Source organism: Crocodylus porosus, unplaced genomic scaffold (assembly GCF_001723895.1).
Source record: "Crocodylus porosus isolate Cpor-Errol unplaced genomic scaffold, CroPor_comp1, whole genome shotgun sequence".
NCBI lineage: Eukaryota > Metazoa > Chordata > Crocodylia > Crocodylidae > Crocodylus > Crocodylus porosus.
In genome coordinates, this window is record NW_017728907.1 from 12,030,029 (window position 1) to 12,039,535 (window position 9,507).

The window sequence follows — 9,507 nt, forward strand, 5'->3', positions numbered from 1 at the left end:
AATACCAGGTCAATGCATGGAGTGGATGGAGCACGCTCCGGTTCCACCACCCAATACCAAAAAGAATCTGCTCAATATAGACCTCCTATGGAGGACATATCAGAGACAACTACCCTGGGGAGCTCGCCCACGTGGCCACGCCGCTTCCCCTGCCAGCTCTTCAGAAGCTGTCCAACGCCCATAGCAGCTCACTCATGAGCTTGAGGAAATGCCTTACAAGCTAAAAGACACTGGAGGCCTTTTGTCTCCACCTTCTCTCCAAGAAATGGTATCTTGAGCACTACAGAAACTGCTCTCACACAAAGCACCAAGAAGACCTTAAGGCTCCACTCCTTACCCCGTGGCCCCTCCTTTCACATAAAGGCTACACATGACAGTCACTCCAAGGATCTGCCGTTGCAGTAGGTAAAGGCAGGACTGTGGTAGGGCTGTCCATGAATTCTAAGAGTACAACCTGTGTTGCTCCTGAGTGCAATCTTACGGCTCAGCCCTCTGAGGGCAATTGACTGCTCCCATTTCTGGGGCTACTGTGTAAGCTTTTGATAATTCAGTGAGCATTCTTCCCCTGGCTCCCAGGGGCTGATAAGCTGAGCGTCTTTGCATGATTCTTGGTGGCTTATATAACAAGACTGTTATGAAAGGCCAAATGGGTTCCCCTATTAGATATTCTATGGAGCAGCAGCTCCAGGCTGCCTATACATGTGCTCCAACTTGTTCTGATTAGACCGCATCAGAGCAGACTCAATTAATGCCCTCCCGCCTGCCATTTTGAAACAGGGGACACTGAATACATGAGAGGCTGAGGGCATTTTAAATGAAGAATGCCCCTCCCTGTGCATGTGTCTAGGGACCTGTTGTGAGGGTGGTAAAGCATGGGAACAGTTCACCTACAGTGGTTGTTTAAATGCAGGTTAGACAAACACTTGACTAGGATGATTTTCAGACAGGGAGGATCCTGCCAAAAGGGTTTGGACTTGATAACCTCCTGCTTATAAAAACATTGAGAGCCCTGTTTTTCTGTAGTACTATGTTTATAAAGCATGTTTGTCCCAGCTCCCAGAAATCTCAGTGGGAGTTTTGCCACAGATGTCAAGAGAAGCGGGGCTGGGGTCCTGATTAGCTGGGTGTTGGGCTGCAGAGGTGCTACGTGGGGTGGGAATACATCCCAGCCAGGAGAAGGTACAGCTGGGTGGCTGGAAGCAGGATGGAGAATCACACTGACTATGTAGTGATGCCGTTATATAAGCTAGTATGATGCACTTTATGGTTAGGGACAGACATTCAAAAAGCCTGAGCCTGAATTGATTCAGTCTTTGCAAGTTAGTCTAAACTGGCTAGGCTAAACCAGTTTTGTAACTGGACAGACATCCCAGAAATGTAGGCACATGTCTGCAGTGGCTCAGGCTAGAAGTCTGGGGGCACTAGAGCAGCCCTTCCTTCCCTTGCACAGAGTTGAGCTGAGGGTGGGGCATGGCCAGGCTTGGGCAGGACACTGTGATTAGCCCAGCAGGGAATTAATAACAGTGTTTATCACCCAATTAAGAAAAGAACAGAGGTACATTACCAGCTACTTGTTGATTCTGCCTGTTGATTCAGTACCCACCATAGCTAGCATGTGGTCTGCTGGCTAATACACAGACACCTCCTCAGCAAGGCAGAGGGGAGGAGGGAATTCCTGCTTCGTAGGGAGTGGTGAGGGGGAGTGGGGTGCACTGCAGCTGGAGAGCAGAGGGGAGGGGCCAGCCCTGCTCAGCCCAGAGAGCATGCCAGGATGCTGGAGGAGTCTGGTTTATCTTAAGCCAGCAAGCGGTCTGGGGCAGCCATTGCATAAACTGGTTTGACCCAAATCTGTTAAGTTTGATACTACATTCAACTAGGTTTATTTCAAACTGGTTTCAGCCATTTTCAAACTGGTTTATGTGCACTGAACATCTGTTGTATGGGTAACCCATTCTCAAACAGAACAAGGCAGAAAGAGAAGGACCTGCACCAAAGAGACAAACACCATCTGAGGCCTGGGAAGACTGGAGACCCTGTGACTGCAGCTTCCAACGGAGGGAAGTGAGAGGTACACAGAGCAGTACCTAGCCTACAGCAGATAAGTACTGTGCTCCTAGTCACCTTTCCCAGTGCAGGAATCAGGGGAAGTCAACAGAATTGAAAGGGGACACATTCAAACTTGAAGAAAAGGAATGGTCTTTCCATAAAGCATGATTATCTGTGGGACTTACCACTACTAGATCTCACAGAGCACTAGATTTTTTATAGGAGGGATGAGACCATCCACAGCTACGCTGACCCTAGTTAAACAAACGTAAAGGCTATAACACCCTCTTGCTTCAGACCCTAAACCAGACACCAGTTGGTGGGGGCACCAGGAAATGTTCCCATGGGCAGGGTATTCTACAGCTCGTTTCTGAAGTACCTGGTACTAGTCATTAGAGCTGTGCGAAATTTCGCTGGCAGTTTCATTTTGATGCCATTTTGATGCTGTTTTGACTCGTTTTGAGCTCGAAACAGCAACATCGAAATGAAACAGAGAGCTTCGAAACAGCCTCAAAATGAAACGAGGCAAGTCATAAAGTTCCAAAATTTTCTAAACAATTCGAGTTTCAAAGTTCAAGCTGGGCTTGCCTGCAGGGAAACAGGAACTAAAGTAAGGAGAGGGAGGGGGAAGAGGACTGCTCTCATTATTGACTGTGTAGCTGGCCTGTGACTGTCATCCTTTCCTGAGGGCTCTTTCAATTCCAGTACTCTGGGGAGGGATGGAAAAACTGTATAAAAGGCAGCATTATTTGAACTGCCCACCCTGCTTTCTGCCTTGGTGTCAGTTGAGTGAAGGTGCACCTTAACGCACGCAGTGCCTCTCTCCCACACGTCACAAGTTTTGCTTGTCTGCAGCTTGAGGTGCAGTTTCCCCCAAACCCCTGCACTTATCTCCTTGACACTTGGCAGGCTTTGTGGTCTCATCAGGGGCTAACACGTCTGCAGTTTTAACCCTGCTGTGGTTTAACACATATATGTGACATGAGGTTTTTTTGCTTTCAAGATACTGAGGTGCAGTTTCCCAGAAACTCCTGCACCTATCTCCTTGAAACCTGGCAGGCTTCATACCCTCAGAAGGGGTTACCATTCCTGCAAGTTTTACCCAAATCAGGCCAGAAATGACAAAATTATAGGCTGTTTTGAGCTTCCCCATTATAGCCTATGGGCATTTCACTGTTTTGACGATATGAACTGGAACAGCGGTTTTGAATTGAAACGAAAATCAAAATGAAATGCTGTTCTTTCAAAACACAAGTTGAAATGGAACAGTGCCGTTTTGCACAGCCCTACTGGTCATTGTCACACAGAGGAGGTGGCTTTGTGGAGGCCTGGTATCCTTAGTGTATCTAGGGCAGAGTGATGGGGGCAGCAGCTCCTAGCACCGACTTGTGGAGGGCGGGCAAAAAATAGCAGCTACCACCATGGTCACACCGTCACACCAGTGATATGGCAGTGGCTGGGAACCATCACTGCTTCCATTCATCACAGTTGTCCCAAGTGCCCTGCTGACTTGCTGCGCCTTAGCCTGGTATGATCCTACCTGGAGGAGGCACAGACTATTGAATCTAGCTGTCTCTATGTCACTGAGGGTAGAAATGTGTGTTTAGGCCTGAGGAATCAAAACTCTTGGTAGAGGTATTATTTTTATTAGACCAACTAGATTTTTGCAAACAAATGTCTTTATTTGCAAGCTTTTGCAAGCTTTTGGGCACAAGCACCCTTCTTCAGGCATAGGAAAAAAGATTGTAAAAGTTCTCCTAGGTAGAAATGAAAGTTCATACTTTATAGGAGAGTTGAAGGTGTGGTAAAAACTCCTGTTTGGAACAGTTAATTTTATGCAGATTAGGCTCAGAGAAAAGTTAGAATAGTCTGTTTACCTCAAAGCTGCTTGGTGGCAAGCAGGATGTAGAGTCATATTTCTTTCTGGTTATGAGGTTTCCTATTTCACAGAAGAGTAAAAAGATGCAATGCTCTTCTGGGCAGGAATTTCTTATGTAGTAAGGTGTCGCTGGGCTCTGTGATGATCCAAATTGCCTGGAACAAAAGCAGGAGCAGGTTCTCAGGTTGTAGATACTTGCTTCCTCCTTGTAAAATGATGAAGATTTCAGTTAAAAAATTGGCTAAAATTAGGTATCTTCCATGTGTCAAGTATCCAGGTTGTAGCTGTATTGGTTTAGAGGCCAAAGGAGTCAGAACTCATGGTAGAGGTGATACCTTTTATTAGACCTACTAGTTTTTTGAATTCATTTGCAAGCTTTTGGGCACAAGCACCCTTCTTCAGGCATAGGAGAAAAAATTATAAAAGTTGTCCTATGTCAAAATGAAAGTCATATTTCATGAAATCTTTTCTCCTATGCCTGAAGAAAGGTGCTTATGCCTGAAACCTTGCAAATAAAGAATTTTTGTTTGCAAAAAATCTCGTTGGTCTAATAAAAGATATCACCTCTACCATAAGATCTGATTCCTTTGCCTCTAAACCAATATGGCTAAAGCCTGGACACCTGTTTAGGCCTGAGGCCTTCCTGACCCTGGGAAAAACAGGATGGGGAGGGGGTGGGGGGCAGTTGTTCAACTCGAGGCTCCTCCTAGCCATGGTGATGGGCACTCCTTTTGTGGGGGAACTATAGGATCTATATGGCTGCTCCATGAGCCTGGTAAGCCCCATACCAGTCCCGAGTCCTAGAAGGGAGCGTCAGAGTTTGCAAAACCTTCCTGGTTTTTGCCAGGGTACTGCGCCCCTGTCACAGAACAGGCAGAACTCCCCTCTAAGTAAACCTTTGCATGTGCCAGGGAGGGCTGGGATGACATCAGAGATGGGAGAAAGTCCAGGACAGCTAGAATCAGAGGAGCCCAGGTCAAGGGCTGCAACTCCAGCCACCCTTGCGAATGAATCCCCTCCCTTCGGCAGCACAGCACCCTCCAGTGGTTGACTCTCTGATCAATGGCCCTCCTTTCCTCAGTCCCTTGTGCTGTCAGGTAAAGAGACCTGGGGTTTGGACATACCTGTTGGCTGGCATTTTAATCAGGAGAGGCTGAATGGATGATTTTGGGGCAGAGCTGGGAACTCAAAGCACCAGCAGGGCTTTGGCCAGGCATGCTGAACCCACCTCATTCTGGCTCTGTGCTGTGAAAGCCTCCTCTGCACCATGATCGTGGGAGGTCATGGTGGACAGGTGTCAAAGCCTCTCCTCTCTGTGGAAAGGAAATTACAAACTGAGCAGATACTCCAGGCACTTTCTGCTGTGTTTTGCTGCAAGCAAATCTGTGCCTGAGCCCTTCCCCACCTCCTGGAGTGCCCATCGGTGCTGCCCCTCAGTCTGGCAACCACCGTCTTGCTTCTGTGTGCAGGAAGGCCTCAGCACTAAGAAAGGCCTCTAAAACTGAGTGAGGTTTTCTTAATAGAAAAGCAAGAGCCCTGCTCTGGAATAGTCTTATCAATGCCCCGGAGAGGCTGTGAGAGGCTGTCCCAGTGGGATGAGACTCTACACGGGTGACCTTGGTATTATCTCTGCAAACTGGTGGACACAGGGTTTCAGCAAGGGGTGGCTCAGTGACGCAGCTGGGGAGGACTAGGGGGTGGGTGCAGGCAGAGGGCTGTGCTGTAGGGAAGCAGGCGTTGCCAGGATCCTCCTCCCTGTCTGTCAGCCTGAGGGGGACGCGGTCTCCGTCTCTCAAGGCTGCAGACTGAGCAGCTTGCTGTACTATTCCAGCATTGTTGTCTTTGATGTGGGTGTTGGGAAAGTGACCCATCTCTGAGTGCTGTGTGGGCCTCCTAGGGTTGCCAGCCCTCCAGGATTGCCCTGGAGTCTCCAGGGATTAGATATAATCTCCAGGAGATTGCTGAGAGTCACCTGGGACATAAATGATAGGGCATTCATTAAAATAAATACTAAATGTTGAATCCAATTTATACAGTAGTCCGGGGGGTGGGGATTTAAAATGTAATAGTAATGTAGATTTGCCTTCCTGAGTACAGTACAATAGATCAGTCATTAATGCCATGACATCATATGATGAAACCTCCCAGAATAGATTCAAACAGAGTTGGCAACCCTAGGGCCTCCCCCTGCCCTCACTCCTCTGCTTTACCTACCTGCTGGTCCAGTGTAGCAGGCAAGGGGAAACTCTTAGGGGCAGAGACCATCTTCTTGCTTACAGGCCTGTACAATGGTGATCACAATAGAGCTCAGGGCCTTGTCTGGGGTCCATCATACCAGCACCAAGCAATAGTTGTCCACCCCTCATTTCAGGGCTTCATTTAGAAATGGTTGATAAAGGGTTAATAATTGATGAAAATCTGTTCTCTGCCAGTCCCAGGCAAGTGCCATGGTTGTCACTGAGGTGGTAATGCACAAGGCAGGAGAAGGGGCCCTGGTCTTGGCTACGGGAGCTGCCAGTCTGGATTGCCTCTGCAGTCCCTCTGGCCTATAACGCCCCTGAGAGCAGCCAGCACCAGGCACCTCAGAGAACAGTGTCAGAAACACTGGGCATATCTGCATGTGCTATTAATGCACAGTAAGGTTACTACGCATTTTTAAAGGTGCGGTAAACTGCCCCCAAGAAAGGATCTATACGTGTGTCAGCTTGGGAACAAATTTGCTTCCAGCTGGAGCAGCTGAGACCAGGGATGTTCCTGTGCCGTGCCCTGCTCTGCCCCACTCCAGCAGCCAGGGGGAGCTCTATGTTCCCCTGGGCATCAGCCTGGGACTGGCAGGGGGCTGATCCCAATCCCCATGTGGGTGGCGGGAGCTGTCCCTACAGCCAGGACTGCTGAGTCCCAGCCACATGGGGATCAGACCCAATTCCCACATGGCCAGGAGAGGTAGCCCCACCTGGTGGGTACAGTCACTTGGGGATCAGGAGGGTCCTGATCCACACATAGCCAGGAGAAATGTCCCTGCCCCAGGGGGAATGCTGCCTGGCAGGCACATAGGGATTGGCCCTGATCCCCATGTGGCTGCCAGGCAGTGTCCCCACCAGGCACGGATGCCTCTGCTGGCCATGTGGGGATTACAACCCTCCCAATTTCCACATGGCTGTTTCCGCTAGGTGGGGACAACTTTTCTGGCCGCATGGTGACTGCGACCCTCCTGGGACTGCATGGGGACTGGGAGCCCCACGTGGCTTCCAGGCAGTGTCCCTGCCAGGAGGAAACACCTCTCCCAGGCAAGTGGAGATCTGGAGGGCCCCAGTCCCCATGTGGCTGTCCCCACCAGGCAGGGGATCTCCCTGCCACTTGGGGATCGGATCCTGACCTGACTCTACCTGACTGGGATGCAGCAGTTCCAGCTGCCGTGACAGCTCTCCTGGCCATGTTGGGACTAGGATGATCCCTATCCCCAGGCAATGGGGAGACAGCTGCCCCTGCAGTCAGCACAGCTCCTTGCCACATGGAACTTAGCCAGGCAGCAGTGGGCCCCCTCCTGCCTGGACTGACAGAGAACACATTGCTCTTGATCCGCATCTACACATGCGCTATTGTGCAGTAGTAGTTAACATGCAGTTAATCTCCTACCTGTATTTTCAGGTAGTAGATAACTGTGCATTAGACTATTTTACTGAATAGTTGCCTAGCTCATGGTTAAATAATGACATTTTACTGTGCAGTAGATTAGTGTACTGCATAGTAAAGAGTCCATGTAAACACACTCACTGTGTAGCAGCTGTAGGGGATTCTGTGAGCCACACAGCTCTCATCCAGGCTGCAGACAGACATCAGCTTACACCCTGAGGCACCTGCTTTGATAAACTCTGTCCTGCTGGAGTCTCTGCTCACTACTGTGACCGCTGCTTATTGCCACCGCTTTTAACCCTTACTGTCAATGTCTCTTTTATAAGCTCTGGCCAAAAATAATGGTTTTCCTTTCAAAAGCCAGAGGCATTTCTAACTCTTAATTAATATCACTGTTTTTGAGTGGTTTAAAGCATTTTCTCTTTTTATAAGCATTTCCATGGGAAAATTAACACTGCTCAAAAGTTTATCTACTTTACTACAGCAAAGATTTAGCTTTAGAACTCAAAAACAAACAGCTCTGTATAGATAGAGAGAGACCTAACACAGATTGGCCTGGAATCCCATTTCCTGCCTCCAAGCTGTTGGCTGTACTCTCTCACTCCGGCATAAATCAGGCACGACTGAAAGGCAAATTCAGTCCTTATCTGTCAGCTCCAAAGTTCAGCTACTCAGTGATAGAAAACTCTGAGGTTTTAAATCAAACACTGGAGATAAGTAGGTCATTTGAAAGGTGGCGGTGGGTGGTAGTCAGCAGTTAAAGTTGCAGAACAGTTTTCATGATAAATGTCTGTTTTCACACATTTATTATCTTCCAATAAATTCACCATCTGAGCTGTTGTTTTACAGCCTCAGTCTCTGCCCAAAGGAGATTTTTCTTTTTTCTTTTCTTTTTTTTTTTTTTTTTTTTAGAGTTTGAGCCACTTTGTATTGATGGGAGCTTTGGGGGAGAACAGGGAGAAAAAGAAACAATTTATACATTTCTAACAGGACTCCTTTTTCCAGCTAAAATGGGTTCTCTTTGAATCTTGGCCAGGGCATGGGAGTATGGACTCTTACAGAGTACAGACCATACCCATATCCCATGGGAGTCCTGGAGAGCTGGTGAAATATCAGAGGTATATTAGCTTTGTGCTTGCTCTGTGCAGGGGCAAATTTCACCATCACGTGTAGCCAGGGAATTCTTCAGTAAGGTTGGCCTTAACTCCACCCAAACCTTGAGAGCATTAGGCTGTAGTGCCCACTTAGATGTCTCCTAGGCACTGGCCTCATCCCTGGGAGTGGGACAGTGCTCCATGAAAGGAACAAAGGTCAGTAGTGGAAAAAAGGAGCGTTTTTTTCTCTGCCAGCCTCATTATGGGTTAAATTCTGTTTGGATCAGCTGTGGGGTAGGACCTCAGGGTCAGTCCTTGGCAGGCAGTGAGCTTGCATGGCATTGACACTGCTGTCATGGGGCAGGGAGTGCTGGCCCAGCCATTCACAGGTCACATGGGTCTTTTGCCACAAGCTGTGCAGGGCACAGACTTTCTGCAGATGACTCTCCTTCTCGCACATAGAGAGGAGAACTGCTTACTCCTGTGGCACCAGCATCCAAATCCCACAGGGACAGTATGTCTTCCTGAGGGCCATCCACCCCTGGCCCTCCCCTCCTCTTCTCCACTGGTTATGTCCATCAAAGCTGCTATATGGGTCTATGAGCTGGAGGAGTCAGGGGAAGGAGGCAGTGCCCAGAATGCATTTTGCCCCACCACTAACCCATGGCATGGAGCTCCCCCTTCTGTCGGGGGAGCTCTAGCACACAGGACCCTAGAGCTGGCCCCCTGCAGATCCACACAGGATTTGTGGAAGAGGGCTGCCCTTCACTGACCTTGCTGGAGCTATGACCATCAGCAAGGTTTGACCCAGGGCCTCTGAATCTGCCTGTCTGAGCTGCTGTGACGCCCAGAGAC